The sequence below is a fragment of the Platalea leucorodia genome (assembly GCF_965183815.1).
Source record: "Platalea leucorodia genome assembly, chromosome: 5".
Lineage (NCBI taxonomy): Eukaryota > Metazoa > Chordata > Aves > Pelecaniformes > Threskiornithidae > Platalea > Platalea leucorodia.
The window spans coordinates 78,447,151-78,464,978 of record NC_138827.1 but is presented as its reverse complement, the minus strand read 5'-3'; positions in this window follow the sequence as shown (position 1 = coordinate 78,464,978).

Below are 17,828 nucleotides of genomic sequence, written 5' to 3'. Positions count from 1 at the left end.
AAAGTAAAAAATTCCACGTGTGCCTTCTAGGACACATTTGTGCAATGTGGAAATCCTATTCTGTGGAAGACAGACCACATAAACTAATGATCCTGTCTGGCCTTAAAATCTATGTTTCATTAATAAAGGAGGTCCATAGTTAAAAATTGCCTTAAAAACTGACTTTAGCTTATGACTAGTGAAAACACTGCCTCCCACTGACAAATAAGTTTTTCTCCTAACATTTTAATTGATTCCTAGGAGGTCAATGATAGTACAGCATTGACTTCTCAGTAAGTCTTTTGAATGAAACTTGGGAACACAAAGAAAAATCTACAATGTCGCTATTCTAGACCTAATTAAGTCAACAGAGTTTTAGAGTTTTTACCTTAAAATTGGGAACAGACAGCAGATATCATTCTATATTTAAAAATATATCCAGTAAAAAAGTGTCCAAGGTAAAGAGCTCTAAAAAAAAAAAAAAATCATATAAGCTCATTTAGGGTTATTTTTATTCTTGCTCCTGTTTAAGTATGTGCCAAAGTTTTATAGATGTTATGTTGAATCCTTACCTCCAGTTCTGTATAGGATCCTCACCTCCAGTTCTGGCAGCTGCTACCCACAAGTTCTCAAGGGCTCAGTTTTAAGACTTTGAAAATGTCATTCTACAGATTCCCGGTCCTGTATAGCCATTGGATGTCCCATTATTTCACCCAGAGCTGTGCACTCTCCTCCTCACACTTTCTTAGTCAAACCTGTCTCCAGTTTCATGAATGAGTCTCTTCATTCAGTAATACTAATAATATGTAACGTAAGAAAATGTCAAGTTGATTAGCACAGAGCACCTGAAAACTTAAGGCAAACCATACACATAAATTATATTAATGAACAAGTAAATGCAATCAAATCAAACATAGAAGCATTGTGTCAAGGCTTAGTTGGTGGGCTCTTTTTTTTCTCTTTCTAAACAAGAGAGAAATGCATTTCACACGTATGACAAGATATTCTTGAGAAATATCATGGACTCATTTACACTTGTCCATCTCTTCCTTTTCTGCATCTACTGCATGTGGTTCAAGTAATAAGTCTATTCGGGTTCTCAGTGCTACAGAATCAGGGGCATGCTGTCTGACAGCAGGAAACAGTTCAAGTGGGCATCTGAGGGGATGGGTACAGCACCGTGATCCACATCCATCTTTTAGAAGAGTCCAGGATTGCCACTATTTCAAAGAGCTCCTCTCCCAGAGAACAGATCGTCAGAACACCATACACAGCCAATTTTCAATCTAGACACCAGCTCTCATGCTCTAAACAGTCCTGCTTTAGTTTTTCAGCATGGTGAGAAGTGCCATTTTGAAGTGCATTTTAGATATAAATTTATACCAAAGATGACACAGAAATGTTAAAAGTCCTTAATACAGTAATGAGTAAAGAATCCAGTCCACATCAATCAAAGAAGAAATAACTATTTCTAAGATATTATGAACACCTTAAAAACATCATCATTTTTGTGAACTTGATGTTTACACAGAAGAAATTTAAAGCCAAAGAAGTTATGCCTATTGTCCCGAGGACACATCCAAGGCAGCAGGGAGACCAAAGTCTGCAAAAAATCTCTGTTGTCTCATAGCTAAAAGGGATGGGAGGGACTTAGAGATCCTTCAGTCCATCCTTCTGAATTTAAATACAAATATATATACATATACAGAAGAGGATTACATATATATTTGTGTGTGTGTGTTTGTGTATGTATGTATACATAAAAATATATATGAAACAGAAACCAAAGAAGCTTGCCTAAACCTGAGCTGTTTTCCTCAAAAATTCAGACTCATTTTTTAATTAAATTCACCAATTATATTTAAAAGGCTTATGGTCAACTTGATTGGAACCGCTATTAAAAAAATCTTCTGATTTTAAGATTGACTAACTTCTTTAGAATATTGGCCCTAAAGAAAAAAAAAAACCATTATGAACACTAGATTTTAAAGAAACCAACAAAATAATGTAATTATTTATATTTCCTTAATAGGCACAAGAAAGAAAAGTAAAGAAACCTCTGCAAAAATGGAAATACCTGTTCTTTAGAATGCACTAAGTCTCGTGAACATTTTGGAAGCTCGTAATTTTCATAGAATTCCAGCACCTCTTTACTAAGAAATTGTCCACAGAGCAGAAACTGCTTCACACATCCAATTTTATCATCCATCCATTAAGTACCACTATTTGTTAAAGTGTTGCTCCAGAACATAAATAGTGACAAAGTTCCCCTTCTTCATAGCTACTTGAGTTATTTCTTCCAGGGTATCCATCTAATCTATGTCATGTTAAATGAATACCGGAAAGTGAAAAAGCAGTGGAGGCAAAGATTAAATTAAAGAAAGAAAAGATGTCCTTAATGCCAAGTCACATGCCAAGACCCAAGATATTGTACTGATGGCAATGACAATAATAACTTGTCAGTTAGCAGCAAGTTTCCTGTCTGCTCCTAGAAACAAGTTAATAGGAAATGTCTGCTTGGTCAAGTATTATAATTTCTGTTTCATGCATCATACTAACATCAAAAATTCAAAGTACCTACTGTCATCAGGCAGACATAAAACATTGCACTTGTTATTACTCACATGCTCCAATATGTTGATTTAACTTACAACACTTGCTAGTGAGATGGGTTGTGATTCAGATCCTTATGACCATCAGTGTCACTTTCCAGCAGAGCTCAAAAAATTGGAATCGTCAGACCAGGCATCTTCACCAAGAGTTTTCTTTAGCTCACGAACAGATTTCTGATCCCGTGGGGAAATGATGAAAATATCCCAACTGGCTGGACTGCTATGGCTAGTAGAGAGTTCAAGTGAGGCTCACAAACCTCACCTTTTCTAACACTGGGTTTGAAGATATTGTTTTGCTGGCAAAGGCAATGGACTCACTAAAGCCCAGCGTCAAAACTAAGGGCCCTTCCTGCTTCTGAGGGTACCAGTGAAGCACAGTTTACAAATACAAGCTGTTGCCTGTTGCAAATAACACAGCAATTTCCATTTCCACAGGCTGCATCACCTGGTGGAGAAAGAAGAAAGAGGAAATCAACATCCATAAAGCACAGATTATGCGAACATGGTTCTGTGTGTCTGAGAACACAGTTTAGGACCTTCATTTCCACTCTTTTCTCTTTCATCCTAGCTTAAAAAGAGCCAGCCAAGCACTGACAGACTCGTAAGGAACAGGTAAGTCCTGCTGTCTACTCAACAGGCAGTGCTGGTAAACCTTCACATCCTTGCTACTGAGTACTGTGGAATCAGTAGCCATGAAGGTCGAAGAAAAATCAAGCTGGCAGAAACCACAAGAGCTTCAGGAACAGAGTTTCCGGGCTGACTGACTATTTGCTCCTGTCCTTTTCTATCTTTTCCTTTGCTATCTCCACACTTCATCGTTTCTCCAGCTGCTTCCTTTTCCATTCTCCCCTGTCCTATCAACATCCCTTCTTTTCTCAACTTTTATTTTACTCTTCCTTTGTTTACTTTTCACTATTATATTGTGCAACCAATTTACAGTTAATCTATTTTTCCCTGGATAAACTATGATATTTTGATATATTTATTTATTGATATTTGCTTCCATCTCATAAAAAAATTTTGAAAAGGAAGAAAATTGCATAAAGATTTTTGCATGTCCTGCTAGTCTGGCAAAAATAGTTAATGCAAAAAAACTTGCATTAACATTAAATCTCTAGAAAAAGTGTTTCACTGTAATTCACAAACCACTGTTGTCTGCTCTCTGTGGACATAACCTCATAGCTTATAGAGAAGAAAGTGTTGTGGATACATAAGCTCAGTGGTACTTGCTGGTCTTGGAGCAGAAACAGTATCAGGTGTCTTGATGAGAAATGAGGCACCAAGAGGCAAATATTCAACCAATAATCATAAAGAAACAAACAGTTCTTGAGAAATACCCAGCCCAGAATATAGCTATAGAAGTCATCTGACACCAAATGCTCAGTAATACATGCACTGTAAAGCTAAAGACGGCCTGTGCACAACACACAAGCAAAAGTAGAAGGTAAATTCATGAACCAGCTTTGCAGACAGTCCATCCAGCTTCAGACTTCAGTGTGTATTAGAAAGGCACTATTAATTGAGCAAGTGAACCAGAAGTTAAAAAAAAAAGCTAGCCAATATCATTCAAAGAATGTGTGCTGCTGGCTGATGGAAATGACTGGATGCATTCATAAAACAAGAGAGGCAGGGGTTAAGGAGGGCAGAATATGACAGCTCACAGTGAACAGATGGGAAAAAGCCTCACAGCCTCTCTTGAGATATTAGCCTTCTTGTCATAAACCACTGGATAGAGGTGACTCGGAAAACAACTACATTGAAATGCCTAGAGGAAAGGTCAATTGTGACACTTTTTTAGAAAAGAAAGGAAAAGTAGCAAAAGTAACAATACCTGAAGAGGGTCTTTTCCAAGGTATTTGACAAATCTGTCTACAGATGATGCAGTATCATAGATGTTTTTGATTAGTCCCTCCATAATATCACAGAAATTGCCATTGACATTAAGTCTAAAGAAGGTTTAAAAGTCGTTTCACTGCTATTAAGAACAAGCTGCACTTCAAATAAAGGAGTGGATTTAAATGTTGTCTCAGTGTTTTCAGTCAGATACTGAAGCGAACACTTGATAGCTTTGAACAGCCCATCTACAATCATGTGGTCTATGTATTCAGTGTAGAGTTTCCATTCATCAGAAAGAGGATCTGCCTGGAGCAAATACTGATTGTCCTGGAAAGAGTAATTTAGAGAATCAGTAACAGGGGTTTAGAATTGCTCTTCCCAGTGTAGATTTCTTATCCCAGCTAACTGATCAGTCCAGGAATAAAGGAACTCTCACTTTGATGAAGAAAAGCATCCCCACTATTTACGACATAATTACCTTTTCATTGTAACTTTTACAAGTACATCTGGAACTAATTACTGAAAGGTATTTGCCTTTGGAGTTAAATTTGCATCAGCAAGTGCAAATATTTGAAAACAGTTTTAGCTTTTACTTAATCCTCGTTTTCCTAAGTATTTACACCTATTTAGCGACAATAGCAACTCCCAGCACAAAATATTTACTGGGCCTACTAACATGTAGACTATCTAGTGGATCTTTTCTACTGTTTCTTGAATCATACTCCATAGTTTGAACTTTTTTTTTTTTTTTTTTGTCATCAAAGGACAGAAGAAAGGATTTCTGCCATTTTTTTCTTGACAAAAAAGGGTTTGACTCTATCTATACAAGTTCACATTATGCTTGAATATTCAGATTCTCTCATCCATATTTTAAACAAGGTCTCCCTGTCTGCTCATTACAGTCCCAGAGATCTGCACTCTGCCAAGTCAGAGGCAGGCATAAGTTGTTTGTCAAAACTCTGCAATTCATGTATTCTACTTCTCTTTGCAGCATGGTATTCCACAGCCTCCGGCACAGCTTTGCAATTACAGTTAAATTTGCAGTATAAGGAGAGTAAGAAAAACTCTTATTCTTTCTAGGGTTATCAGAAGTATTTTTGACCAGATTCCTTCCTTCTTTGTTCAGACTTGTTTAGTCAAGAAACCCTGATAAATTAATTGTACCAAAACTGAGTTTACCTGTTATGCTGCAATAAACCATTGATCTTTTCCCTTAGGAAAAAAAGACAAAAATCAAATGTACTCAAACTTCTAGTTTTAAAAATATCTAATGCCAGGTTCTCAGTGAATTCAACCTTGTTCTTATTAAATTAGCAGAGTCTGCATCCTATTTATACATCAGTAGACAATCTGGCTTTCAGTGTAAATAACATGTGCCAAGATAGCCTTTAAAACTGAACATCTCTGGCTCTCCATAAGACGGATGACTGGGCAAAAGCAGGACAAGTTTCTCTATCCTGCAGCTCCTCCTTTGTCTTTCTGCCATAGCTTCTATGTGAAATACCCAGATTTTAGTTCACAGGCAACACAGCCAAACTGGTACAATTCTGAATGTGGACGTTACCCTGTTTCAAAACTGGATGATATCCGCTTGTTCCTGTTATATAACAATCTATTTAGACCCTAAGAAAGCCTATTTTACTGGCTGTCCATATGCAGACTAGAAGCATTTTAACTAAAATCAATCCAACATCACAACTTTGATTTAAAAGGTCCATATTAACTTTTACAGAAAAATCCAATATGTATCTGCACAGTTCCTGAGATGCCATTTCCATCAGCGGGAAGAAGTCCCATTAGGCAATTTTTTTTTTGTTTCTACAGGGGAGGCTGCAACACTTCCAGTCAGTACTCACTACAGTAATGACAGTAGTTTTGTCAGTATACATCTCTGGGAACTGGACTGAAATCACCAATAGATTTTATTCCAGTCCCTGAAAAGCATTCTCTTCAGCCTACTAAGAGAATTTTCCTCATCTATTACTAGTCTCATAAACCACTCATGCTTGATTTCATAAATTCCCTGATGGGAAGAATTAGTTCTGTCCATGTATTTACAAATTAATGCATTAGGAGTCACCTTTTTGTATTCAAAGGAAAACATACATACACTCAATAATACTACAATGTACGATTAACTACAAACTACAGAGTAACAACCATCCAGCAGACAAGATAATTGTGAAAAATACTTGAACACAGTTTGGTTTTGGTTTAGTGTGGTTGAAGATTTGAAGAGATTATTATGGTTATGTCAATTTTCTAGCATGTCTTTATATTCACACACATCTGTCAAAAAGAATCTTCTTTATTTACCTTGTAAAGTGTGTGCCTCTTGCAATATGAGAGCACTGCAACTGCTTGGTGTTAGAAGGATGTTGTAAAATCTCAAGATATTACACCCCTTTGAGAAACAGCAGAAAGCTACAGAATTACAAAAGATTTTGTTATTCAGAAAAAGGCAATCAAACACTAACTAAAAACCTTTCTCAAGTTACCACATCATGAATACAGAATTTACTGAAGCAGAATTTACATCAGCCTCCTGAAAGCAAGGGCTACAAGTCTTTGCCATCTGTATCCTGCAGTTCTAATCACTTCCTTTAGATCCCATGTACAATACCCCTTTTTAAAAATGAAATCTAAATAGCATTTCTCTTATTTTAAACCACTAATGCTTCTCAGGGAACATGTATTGTAGTACAAATACACAATCCTGTTACATTTTTTGTACCCTGAAGTAAAAATTTATGAAACCTGATACATAACTTGTGCTCATCTCTAGAACAAAAGAGAATTCTGACCATAAAAGAAGATAGTTGCTAAAACAATTAAAAGAAATCCTTAATGCCATGCAGTGAAATTTACTACTGTGTTACTTTCTGATTAAAATTACTTCATACCATCCAAATTCCACAGATCGATTACATTGAGGTCTGAGGTACAGAGAAGGTGTGGATCCTGTGCCTAGCAGAGGTACGTTTCTTCATTATATCAATCCATCCATTCCAATACTCTCTCACGTTTTTGCACAATAGGATTTGTTTCCTCTATCTGCAAAATTCTAGAGAGACAAAAGAGATTTCACCTCAATGTCATTTCTAAGTACACAGGGCGGCTATAACTTCAGAAAGAGCCTGAAGTGTTTTAAGCCCCATTGTACAATGTTTTACAGCAATACTTACAGATGATTGATGTGCTTAAAATGTGTTCTGTGCCTGAGAAGCCTCTCATAACTCCTGAGACCATTTTAAACTGCCTGCAGTCACTGGCATGTGTTTATAAAGTACATCACATCCATTCCTTAACTTAAATAAACAGAAACATTTATGGTGATAGACTGCCAGTTTTACCATTATATAAGCTGCACATAAAACATCAAATCTGCTCTCAGTGACTAAAGAGGTAGCAGCTTCATATCCAAAACACACTGTCTCTGGGCAAAATACCCAAGGGCTCCCTGGGACAAGTAACATTGGGTGACAGAGGAGTTTCGGGTGCTCCACAGAGATGCTTTCATTCCCCACTCTGTGAAATGCCCCTCAATCCAGAAAGAATGAGGCCTTTTGCTGGCTGCAGGCAAGTCCAGTGATTGTTTAGGAATGCCAGTGGCTTTTCTGACAGGCCATAGAAAGGAAAATGCATTTCCGAAGCCTGGAGAACTGCAGGATGTTCCTTTGGCAAAACTTCAGCCATAAATGTATGGATGACACTAAAACAGTGGACCACAAACACAAATAAGTACACTGTCGTATAGTCACAAGGCCCATGAAGAGGAGAGATCTATCAGACCTCATGTGGTTTGTCACCATGCAGATCTTGACCCTTATTTTAAGAGCATTCTGAAATCTGATTTCTGCTGTAACTGCCAAGATAGCCAAATTGCTCTTTCTTTAGATTTTTCTTACAGAGAACAAGTTTCTTCACATTTTGTGAAGAAATTTCCCTCTCTTCCACATGATCCCTACAGAAATCAGAGAAATCAGGAAAAAAACAATTCAATGAGGAGGATACTTCCAAGTATGATTCAATGCTCATGGAACAGTTTATAAAAATGAAAAAGCATCCTATGAGAACTTTATGAGCATGTTTCTGTATTTGTCACTCATGTCAAAGTATACCTGTAATTGCTTATATAACGATGTGCAGATTTGAGCTTTTAGAGACAGGAAATAGAACCAAAATGTCACTGGCTACATCAGCTTTCTTGTACGTCTATGCAATCTCTGCTGTAATTATTTTCCATTGGGATTCTAAAGAACTGGAAATGGCCTGTCAATTTTTTCTCTAATTCCATTTTATCCTTTAAGTGTTTTGCTTTCACTGAATTTCATCAGAAGGTAATTTGGTTGTGGGGAAAAAAAAAATTCTGAGCATCTGCATGTTCATTTTAAAGTGGAAGTTTAACATAATTTGAATTTCAATGAAATAAAATGAGAAAGTGTATTCAAGTATTTTTAAATTTCTCATGAACATTTCAGCAGCCTCCAGAACTTGTGTTTTGGTTCACAAGAGCATCTGCCTTTTAAAATCTCCCTGTTTCCTACTACTATTACTACTCTTTCAAGTTCCTTTTCATAGTATCCCCTTTTTCAAATCCTACAGCAGGGAGAAGTGATCTGCCATACTCTTAAGTATGAGTGCCTCATTTCCACACAGGCAATAGGTATCATTACAAACTTGATGAGTAAAGAAGGAATTTAAAAATATTTAACTTCCAAAGCCTGTATATTGGCCAGAAGGATTGGCAAAATACCACAAATCCTCTGAATGGTACAGTAAATCTCCTCAGAATGAACTAAATCATGAAATTCCCACAAAATCTGCTTGTAATCAAGCTAGAAATACTATGAAAAACTGCCTGTCTCATGACATTTCAAGAATTCTGACTTTGGTTTTGCTTAGAAGCCAGAAGTGCCAAACCGGGCAACGCATGAAAATGAGCAATGTTCCAAAAGCTGTGGCAACCTTTTGAGAAGATCAGCAAAAATCCACTGCAGGTTTATTTTGAATTCTGTTCAGCTTTCTCCTAAGTTATTTGGCTAATTTCAGTATATGTGGAAATATGTTTCCTTACTTTCTGATTACTTTAGAAACAGAGTTATTAGCCATACAAAATTTCATCTCGTATACTTTCGTAATTGCTGGCTTGAAAATGAAGATGCTGTTCTAAGCATCTTTGTTTCTTTCAAGGAGAAAAGATTTTTAATTTCTATCACCAAAGTGTGAAAATGAACAGAAAAAAAATTTTGCTCCTCTTCTTAGCATATAATAGATTCACAAGTATGTACTTGCAGAACAGTACTACTACTAAAAACACGGCACAGCAGAAAACAAAAGAAGCCCTTGGAATTAAAATCCAATGAAAATATAGCATGTGTCTAACGGTAAGAGAGAAAATCAGTAGGCATAATCCAGAAAACAGGCAAAGAAAATTACTATGTTCCTGAGACTGCACATAAAACTGTAAAGAATATGAAAAATATAATTGAAAGTATCTAGCTAATTACTTAAAACCTACCTGAAACACCAATCCAAATAAAATACATCTCTCTGGGGGAAAAATTATAATTAATTATGTTAATTAATAAGAGATATTAGATTAATGAAGTTAATAAATAATAATATTAAAGTAAATTAATAATTAAAGTAAAAATAATAATTAAAATAAAATTAATAAAAGAGGGGAGATTTTCCCTACTTATTGTCTTTGATTCTCAAAGATCTCTTTGTAGCAGGTAATTTCCTCATCAAACATTGACAGAAGAACAGCAAAACTGGGATAAAAGCTGGAACTGGTGGCAAGCCTTCCTAGCAGATTACTAAATATCTGCAAATTTGCAAAAAACTTATTGAACAATAAATAAAGGACCGCACTTTTATTCTCAAACATATTACTCTAAAACCTGCATTTTCCCCACAAGTTATTTTGTTAACTTCTAATTATTTTACTAATTAATTGGGTTTTTTTCTTTTTAGCTTGAAAAGTAAACTAGGAATTGTATTAGGAACTGTACATAGAATCCTATTTTACAGTTACTTTTATTGCCTCTTCACATGCAAGATTAACGTTTTGCATGAAACGTAATGGCATTGAGGAAGAGATTATTAAGAACTGAATGATGGGAACGAATTTAATAAAGCTATTAAAAATTGAATATAAGAAAACAAAAATAATAGAAAAATTTAGGTACCTTTAGTATGAATGGAAGAAAATTGAACACAGGAGAAAATATAACTGTTTATCATAGAATCATAGAATGTTTTGGGATGGAAGGGACCTCTAAAGGCCACCTAGTCCATCCCCTCTGCAATTGGCAGGGACATCTTCAACTAGATCAGGTTGCTCAGAGCCCCATCCAGCCTGGCCTTGAATGTTTCCAAGGATGGGGCATCTACCACCTCTCTGGGCAACCCGTTCCAGTGTTTCACCACCCTCATCATGAAAAATTTCTTCCTTATATCCAGTCTGAATCTACCCTCTTTTAGTTTAAAACCATTACCCCTTCTCTTATCGCTACTGGGCCTGCTAAAAAGTCTGTCCCCATCTTCCTTATAAGCCCCCTTTAAGTTCTGAAAGGCTCCGATAAGGTCCCCCCGCAGCCTTCTCTTCTCCAGGCTGAACAACCCCAGCTCTTTCAGCCTTTCCTCATAGCAGAGGTGTTCCATCCCTCTGAGCATTTTTGTGGCCCCCCTCTGGACCGTCTCCAACAGGTCTATGTCCATATATATATATATATATTAAAATACGTATATGAATTATTTCTATAACTAGTTCTTAGAATAGACTTTATCTTTGCTCAGTTTGTAGGAGTGGTTCTGAGAGACAGTTAAGAATGGTGGCTGGAACAGCACTGTGAAAGATCCATATCTTGTACCACTGGAAATCAGAATAGACATCATGCCCAAAAAATACCTTTTAAGAAGGCATGAAGTATTTGGGGGAGGATGGCAAAAGTCTCTAACTTGCATTAACCATTGTAGACCCATTCCAAAACACAGGACATTGGAATAGTGATCTATCAATGTGAGGAAACACTTTGAAGTAGCATTGTGAGACAGAGCTGCAGCCTCACAAGTGGCACTGGCCAGGAATTGATCCTTTTTTAGACATTATCCTCAGTAGCTCTTAAACTACAGCAATGGGTCAAAAAGCCAGTGGCACAAAGCTCCAAGAAAACTATTCTGGCAGAAAACAGGAGAATAGCTGTCCTAAAGCACCAGACAACCATTGGTCATAGTTTCTCCACATACCGAAACAATTTCAGAGATCTTGATGGACTGAGATGACAAAAATTCTTTTTCTCCAATCTGGTTGCACTTTTCAGTTAACATCCCTTGGAAAAAAATGCTGTAGGAAGTAATCCTAGAAATTCTTAACTGTTGTGCAATTGCCTGTTGAGTTTGTGACAACCCAGTTTGTTCATGGGAATACTCACAGCCCAAAGTAAGTCTTCTTACCATGTAAATGTAGTTGTAATTATTCCCATGATACTGTGGGAAATGGCACTGAAGCTACCACTTCTTCATATGTCAAGTCTGCAAAAGACAAATTGCAGATGCCTTGTGGACAAATTCAAGAAATACAACCAAAAAGTTTATAGTGTGATTTTATATACTTTTCCCCAATAACATGTTTGCTGTATTTGAATATGTATTGCCAGCAGCAGCCTCTGTTTCTGGCAGTTTGTGGCTAAATATCCCATAAAAGCTAACTCACTTGTTCTATTCTGAACTGGCTACATTCATGCTGACAGCCCAAATTACAGTATTTTATTATATTGCATCTTCACTGTGTATTTTATTTATCTCTGTTGTGCCTTCTAGTTTTTGGCATCTATTCAAAACCTTTACCTGTGTTCTCCTGCTGTTTGTCCTTCTGGCAAACTGTTCTGGGTTTTTTTGTAGCTTCTTTTGCTTTGTACTCAGAGCAATATCCTTTACTTTCATACGCTACAAAGTTCATTAGAGAGCTTATGCAGCCTCTCAATGACACTAAATTGTGCTTCTGAATTGCTACACAGCTGCAAAGATAGCCTGTGTATTAAATCACCAATTTTGACAACCTGTGAAACAGTGCTCATAAATATGCTCTTTATGGCATAAAGCCAGTTTAATTTAGCAGTTAAATTTTTTAAGTGAAATATCACAGTAAATAGGTATGTTACCTGTAAGCAATTCACAATTCAACTGGTTTGCACACTGTCCATTTACTCTTTGTTATAACTTCATGTCTTGGATCTTTATGTCTCTTCACACGTTCCAATAATGGAGCATCCATAAAAATCGGAACTTTTCATTGGGCATCTAAGTTTGCTCCCTGCTGTAACAGCTACATTGACTTCATTGTTTCTGAATTTCCTTGAAAGAGGAAATTTTCCCTAGATCTGAAAAACTTTAACAATTAATGCTTTCATTTGGCAATACGTTCCATTGTGTAGCTCTTAAGAGTAAGTACTTTGTCTTCAATTAACTTTGGTTTTCCTCTACAGTCTGAGATTACGGCCCAGTCTCACCGCAAGACATAAAATAACATGCTTCTAGTCACTTCAACAGTTGCACAGATATGAACAGTTAGTTCATTTCTTGACATTTAACTTCATCATTCTGCATACGCATTGCAAAACCTTGTCTTCTTTTTAATGTTTGAAAAGAGATTTTTATCAACAACAATTTCTTTTTATTTATTTGCTTGCCTCTCTGGAGGACCATTTCTAAATAGTAGCTTTTGAGGAGAGAGCTTTTATCTATTTCTGTTTGGGTGAGATTTTATAAGGGTCATAAGCACCTGCGTCTTGTAAAACTAAAAGGAATGTAGGTGGTAATGGCCCTCTCTTTCCTCTTAAACTTCCTACCACAGGTTTGAAATCTTATATTTTAGAAGTGAATTAGACAGAACTTGAATTTACAACATTTATGTCAGAGAAGGTCCTATGTTTCACTGTAATACTTTTTATGGGACTAGTGAGTTATTTTGCTGAACATATCTGCTGGATAAAAAAAATCCATGCTGCAAAGAGTTAGCTTCTCCCTGCACCAATTACTTTCATCAGAATCACCCTTCTTCCACAGAGGAAGTATGTGCTTCCCATGTTCCTCAGTCAGCCATATCCTATCATCTACTTTCTTCCTCAACGACAGTAAAATGTCCATGTTTTCCCATGTTTTCCTTTTCCCCTCCAGTTCTCCCTTTGTTCCGTCTCTTCTCCATTACATGAGGTATGTTTGTATGCTTATACAAACTCCTCCTACCTCTTGATTTTATGATGCATCTACTTTTATGTTTGTTGTACTTGTTGGGATGCATTTGTACAGTGCTGATGGTAAACCTCTTCTGTCTCAGCAGGAAGCTGTTCCTCACAGCAATTATACCTGATGGCTTTCGTTTCATTTTCCTTCAGCTTCTCAAGAAATTCTATTTTCTGAAACCCTATGAATTCTCCCTTAGACTCTTACATAACTCAATGTATTCAACCATCTCTCTTCCATCCATCCTCTGTTTTCCATCACGTTTTTCATTTTGTTAGATATTTGGCTCATTTACTCATATATTATCTACTCTGATACTTTATATTTTTCCCCACTATTTTGATTGTTATTTTCTTAAAAATTTCCAGAGTTTACATGAGATCAAGGTACACAACTCCCACTGATTTTAGTAAGTCCCATTGACTTTAATATGAGTTTTGTGGCTAACTCCCTGGCAGCTCTGAAAATACAGGGTCTGGTGGGTATAATTTTTTTTTTTTTGTATCTTCTTTCAACAGGAGTTTAGAATCACTTATTTAAAAGAATAATCTTTTAAAAGCTTTTTCTGTTTTTGTGATCTCACATTATTATGACTTTTAATAGCTGAAAGAACAAAGAAGACATTTTAATGTAAGTTAGAGTATTTGAGCTCTGCATATCCAGATTCAGAACAAATTAAGAAAGATTAGTCATTTCCCCTTGAGTCACGGCCAAATTTTGCCCTTGCTTTTATCATTGCACTCTATGGTGGTCTTCTCTCTTCTATTGCAGATGAGCACATGTCTTGAATAATGAATGAGTCTGCCATCAAAAATATGCAAATCTTGTTCTTCATTTCAGTATTTGGACATATCAATTTCAATTTCCTAAATCCTCTCTTCTAACTTGAGCTATTAATGATGCTAAGACAATTATCTAACTCTACCAGACTGCCTATTGTTCATCCAACAGAAACTCTTATTTTTACTAGAATGTCAAACTATTTCTGTAATTTTTCATATATCATTTCCTTATTCTTCCACAGTGTTTCTGTATCTCAAGTAGTAGCCAGGGTGTCTACAGCTATAAGACAAGGAAGCTTTGTCTGAAAAAGTAATGTATTCTTATAGACCATCTGATATAACTGAGAAGAACAGGTGAGCTTTTAGGCTCATAACCCCTTCATCTATATCTTAATCTTGTGCTCTTTCCAACAAGACTAAAATCCGCTGTCACACTTTGGTCACCTAAAAAAAAAATGTCCTTTTCTTCTACCTTCTTCATGTATCTCCAAAGTCAGTTTCTCCAAACCTGGGTATTTTTGTACCCATTTTTCATTCCAGACATCAAGCCAATTCTCACACAGCTACAATTTCTAGTGCAACTGAAGACAGCAGGTTTTAGCTACTTGTCATATTTGCTTTTAAAGTGAATCCAGGAGTTTACAAAATATGAAACTGAACATTAGAAATATCTACTGTAAATGAGAACATAAAGTCTTCATTTAAGGCCAGACTGTGATTATCCTTTATGTAATTTCAAGGGAAAAAAAATAACAGAAGGATTTTGTATCATAATATACTGGCAGCCAACTGCTGCTGTGGTCCTGAATACTTCCTATGGAGCAAAAGACCAAGGTGTTGGCAGAGCCCTGAGTCGTCTTCCCAGACCAGTAAGGAAGCTGGCCATGGAGAAGAGAATTCAGATTCCAAAAAGGCCAGGTTACTTTACTGCACAAAACTTTTTGCATCCCCTGTTTCAGAGAGATAATACATACAGTATCACTTACTGTGAGCAAACAACAGGATTACATTCACTGTCTACCATTGCTTCTTAGTCAAATAAGCTATGATTGGAGTCAGGGTCACCATATGTCCCTGCATATAAAGTGACTTGCAATCACAATGACTGATATGATATACATCTTGTCTTCAAAATACTGCAAGGTTGTGTTGTAAACACATTTTCAGTTATTAGCATTGATTTTAGCTGGGGCTGACGAGATATATCTCATTTGTCCGTATTTTTCAGATTTTCTTTCCCCACTTTTTCTTTACTGAGGAGACATTTACTCCATGTGAAAGAAAGCATTATATAAAAGTTGAGAGGATTTATCCAGCAACAAGTCTTGGGCATTGAGAAAAGAATATTTGCCAAAATTATTCATTTCCCAACATTTTCTGTTTAATAACACAAAGGCTAAAAGCTACACATGAACCAAATATAAATAAATTAAAAAATCAAGCTATACAAGTACAAAAAAAAAAAAAAAAAGAAAGAAAAAAGAAAAAAAGAAACCTGTAGGTGTGGAAAACAGGCTAGCTGCAGCATGATTTATTTTCATTCTGCCACCCTTATTCACACTATGTCAAATTTTAGCTCCAAGTCCTGAAAATTGCTCAAGGCAGCTAAGTTTTTATTGGAGGTCTGCCCTGAGCATTTTTCAAGATCAGGGCCTGCCTCATCAGGTGGTCCCACCAACATGAATTACACTAGTTCAAAGTACAATTCTAATACAAATTAATCACAGCACGTAATCAAATATTTATCGAAATGTTTCTCAACCTAGTAATTTCAGACTATAGAATTTTGAGATATGAAATAGATTAAATATTTTACCTTAGAAGCAGATTCCAGTCCTTTTGACTCTTGAAATGCAGGATTTAATATTGTTCCTAAGTGGTGACCATTCATCTGCCAAGTGAATCTCTCATAATGAGAGCGCTTCCTGCATTACAAATGTATGGAAAGTTCTATCTCAGAATTCAATTACAAGTATCAATACTTGCTATTCAGAGCAACAGCTCCAAAATAAAGCTCTTTAATTTCAGATTATAATTGAAAGTGTAACCAAATTATTGTATATTCTGTCACTTTTGGCACCACTGACAAATACAGGAACTAATCCTGTACCTGCTACTTACATTAACACTAATGCAAGTAATCCCATTCAAATTAAGAATGTGTAAATAAAGATTATTCATGTAAGTAAAAATTACAAGATAGGGTGGATAAATCCCCTGAAACTGAATGATACAAACCATTTATTTTGTTTCTTTCTCCAAGGTATGTGGCTTCACATGCCCGGTTGAAGCTAAAAGTACAACTGAGAATACAAGACCCTAAATAACAGATACTGCACAAGGTGCAGTTAGCAGCCCTGATACCAGTTGTTGAGCTTATGAAAAAAGCAGCTCCCAAGAGCTCCCTGCATCCCTCAATTCATATTCTTCCAGATGTTCACAGAGTCTAGGAGGCTCCTGACATAAGCATAAGGCTCAACCTGATGAACTATTACTTAAGCAGATATAGCTTACTGTTATGACCAGTCCCCTTAGAGGGAATGACACAGAAACAAACGCTGGCAGGATTACACCTAGCATTTTCTTCTCTATTTTTCTGCCTCAGTTTTAGATCCTCACCCCACCGCTACTCAGTTACAGCACAGATGACTCACCAAGAAATGGCATTATAACAAAGATAGTAACATCAAAGGAGCATCTGAGTAAGAAAAAGTTTTAAAAATCATATCACCATTCTCCTTAAAAAGGGCTGAATAAAAATGCTATGGATGATAAAAACCAGTTAGGTTTAGACTAGTTTTCCAAGGTGCCTGGTACTTTCAAACATTGGCATGCTTAAAATCTTCTCATACACAGATCCACAACCATTCTAACCACACATCTCCTGCCACATAGCTGGGAATGTAACGAGCACAGCTGAGCTGGTGAAGAGAGGAATTCACTTATGTAGACCCAGAGCTTAGTTCCCAGTCAGCTTCCCATGATTTCCAGTCACCCTGAGCCATCAGTCATGCCTCAATCTGCCTCTGTGGCAGTTGGACTTCTTGCCAGACCTTCCTAACAGTCCAGTGTTATGTGAAATCATCAGTCCTTCAAATGGCAAGGTAAAGGCAATTAGTTTGTAAGGTTAAAAGAAGAGTTCTGTGGATTGACTCCCTAATCCGTGTCACCACTCTCAGAAGGATATTTTTATACAGTTTGTTTAAAAAATAAGCAAGCCATATCTAGATCGAGCATGTGTCTTCTGTGCAAGAGTAATAATCACATTTCACCAAAAATTGAATAAATCTATCGTGTAAATGAAGGACTCCCTAAGCACACATTAGCAAGAGAGAACATAGCAATCTATCATTTCAATGATCCCTGAACA